We start from the raw sequence: 3221 nt of genomic DNA, 5'->3' as shown, positions 1-3221 counted from the left end.
GCAAAGTAGGTTTATTTTCTGTAAGGTTGTCATAGGTGTTTTCTATTAATTAGATGGTTTTATATATATTCTATCAACATAATTGTTGAATTAATCATTGAGAAATGAGTTATAATTGATAATGTAAATAGAGTCTTAATGCTCAATATTTGGTACATCATACATATGTTTTTAAAAAATAAAATGAGATTAAGAAAAAATGTTCAGTGAGTGGACGGAGGAGGTACACAGGGGATAGGGAATGAAAAATTGTTTTGAAAATAATATTTTTTCTTTAGATTTTGAAATTGAAAATTGTTGTCTTTTTTTTGGAAACTAAAACAGTTCTCAGATGTGTTTTTTCATTTATAGTTTTAAAAATTCTTAAAAAAAAAAACTGGGCCCTAGAAGATTTGAGTCCTAATATTGTTCCAGAGACATATTTTAGATCTTGTGATGGATGTAAACCTCCTTCCGAACAAATTGTCCTACAATTGGCATTTGATTAAGTGCAACTTTGGATCTTGTGACCATTCTGGTTGAATAAGTTGGTATGATTCCTTTTATTTATTTTTTTGTTAGTGCACATCATCCAATAGTGATTTCCCTATAAGCCATGCTAGTCAACTTTCAAATCCGTTCCTTAGTTTGCCGCTTGAATTTGGAAAATGTGAATCATGTGGTGCTGCGGAACCCGGGACATGCGAACGTATTTTTCATGTTTTAATCCTTTTTATTTTCTGATTACACTGAGAAGTTTGAATGGTCATGACCGCTGGACACATTGAAGTATTGCTAAAGTTTTGTTCATTTTTTTACCTTTCAAGTCACTTTGGGTATATAGAATTACCAATTCCAGTATATCATCGTTCCCATGCGAGCGAACTAAAGCGGTTGTTGAGCCTGGTTTGCTTTAAGTGCTTGAAGTTGAGAAGTGGGAAGGTAATGGATATGTTTATAGAAGGCTTCACGTAAAATCTATTTGTCATAAGTAATTAAATCCTTTTGCTTTCTTGATTGAGTGGGTAGCAGATTATTGTGTTGTGTTATGGAAAGTGTAAGTTTCTGCCACTGCATCCTCAGAAGTCATGCTCTGCCACTAATATTAACTTCAATACTGTTTACTCCTCTTAGGACTGCCAACATTGCTTTATACTTGTCTTTATAAGTTTCTATTACTTTTTTGGGGTTTATTAGTTTGCATGCTTCTATTACACTTCGTGCCATATCCACTGGAGCTTGTTGCACAGAATCCTGCTTTCTTTGTGTCTTTTCATTGCTCCTTGATATTTGATTTCCTCTCTTATGTGGTGAAACATAATGTCACTAAGATATATGCCTATGCTAGTTGCTCATACTATTGTTTTGTGCTTGGACCAGTTTATGCAGATGGAAGTATTTGTCTGGATATTCTACAAAATCAGTGGAGTCCAATATATGATATAGCTGCTATACTGACATCTATCCAGGTATGATGGAATGTATATATGGTTCAAAAATATCTATTGCTAGGAATGGTCAGATGATATTGCTCGTAGTAAAAAATCACCCTTTGATTTTGATTTAAAGATACTAGTTTCGAATGATTAGTGAAATGGTAAACTGAAGCTGTTGTAGTTAATTTGCTTGAAAAAGAGTTATTCAAAAGAACTTTTTCTGTCAATTTTTTGGTGGAGTATGACAGACTCGTGTTTGTTGATTTTGAGAAAAAAGGGCGTCAAGCCTGAAACCAATTTAGAGTATGCTAGCACAAAACATATCTCCTTTGGCTCTTGTGCTATTTATTTTTTTCTTTATGGTTTCCACTTTCCTCTATGTAGGTAATATAAAATATGAGAAATCTAGAATGAAATACAAAAATATTTGAGAGCAGCAAAATAAAGTTGATTGGTTTGTGCATACCTATCTATCCACTTTATTTAACAGAACTTTTACTTTTCTTTTTTAAACAAATTTTCATAAGGTAGCAGAATTGAACCCATGTTGGCCACTCCATGCATACTATCCGTTGGATTTAGTGTGGCAAAATAGCGGCCAACCTTTCATTAATTGTTAACAGGCTCATAGATATAACATAAAAACTTGGGGCACGTGTTTATGCGTGGTGTGTATTAAATTCATACTGTGCAATCATTTTACTAATAAATAAATGAGCAAAACTGGCAAATGCATGTAATAAACTCAGCAGTTTGTCAATTGTTCAAGCATGACTCTACCATACCAAATAGATATAACTTCTAGGAATGTTTTGATTCCACAAAGCTACTGGTCACTAGTTCAGGTATGATGTTTTTTGATTTTTCCCATTTTTCTCATTGCAGTCATTGCTCTGTGATCCAAACCCAAACCCAAGCCCAAATGCAGGTTTCCCCTTTTTCTCATTTCAGTCAATGCTCTGTGATCCAAATGCAAACTCAGCTGCAAATTCAGAAGCAGCATTGTTGTTTTGTGAGAACAAGCGTGAATACAACCGGAGGGTGCGTGAAATTGTTGAGCAGAGCTGGACAGAAGACTAAATCTCTCTTGCTTTGGGTGTTATAGGACGTAATTAAGCTGCTTCAAATCACTAATCTTCCTCGTTGTAGGTGGCTGGTCTGATTTTCTCTGGTGTTTGTGTATCATTGTTGTATTAATTACAAATGTAATAGAAAGTATTATGTTTACAGGTTGTAATTTAAATTATTGACGTTGGTTATTCATGTATTATGTATGTGATTTAAATCATGGTTATTCATGTATTATGTTGAATGCTTTAATGGTTGATAATATATTTTAGTGTTGATGGATTATATTGTTTATACAGGGTACATGTAATATAAATGAATACAGGTTTACAATTTTTTTTTTTTTTTTAAAAAAAAAACAGAAAATTATTTGGCCACCAAATGTTTTGGTAGCCAAATAGGTAATCAAAAGTTTTGGCTACTAATAATTTAGTAGCAAAAACATAACTCAAAACGTTTTTGCCACCAAATAATTAGTAGCTAAAAAATTTGAGAATGAGAGAAATAAACTATTGGCTACTAAATTTTTTAGTCACGGAAAAAATGGTATCATTTGGCGACTAAAACTTTTGGTGGCAAAAAGTAAAGAAATGAATCTTAATAGGTTTTTGGCTACGAACAGTTTTAGTCGGCAAAAGTCACCACGCCTAAGGTAGAACTTTTAGTGACTAAATGGTTAGTAGCCAAAAGTTTAATAAAATGAAAAATAATATTTTTGGCGACTAAATTCTTTAGTCC

The 3221-nt window shown here is 32.9% G+C and overlaps 1 long non-coding RNA gene across 1 annotated transcript; it reads left to right on the top strand.

Annotated features, from left to right (window-relative positions):
* Positions 1–1017: 1017 nt before the first annotated feature.
* LOC114307299 (uncharacterized) lies at positions 1018–2766 on the top strand. Its single transcript, XR_014334679.1, has 2 exons — positions 1018–1448; positions 2301–2766. It is a non-coding gene; the product is annotated as an uncharacterized LOC114307299 (long non-coding RNA).
* Positions 2767–3221: the final 455 nt, after the last annotated feature.

The sequence above is a fragment of the Camellia sinensis genome, chromosome 7 (assembly GCF_055761805.1).
Source record: "Camellia sinensis isolate YWXY chromosome 7, ASM5576180v1, whole genome shotgun sequence".
NCBI lineage: Eukaryota > Viridiplantae > Streptophyta > Magnoliopsida > Ericales > Theaceae > Camellia > Camellia sinensis.
Note: the sequence above shows the minus strand (reverse complement) of the source record. Positions and strands in the feature narration are given on the sequence as shown.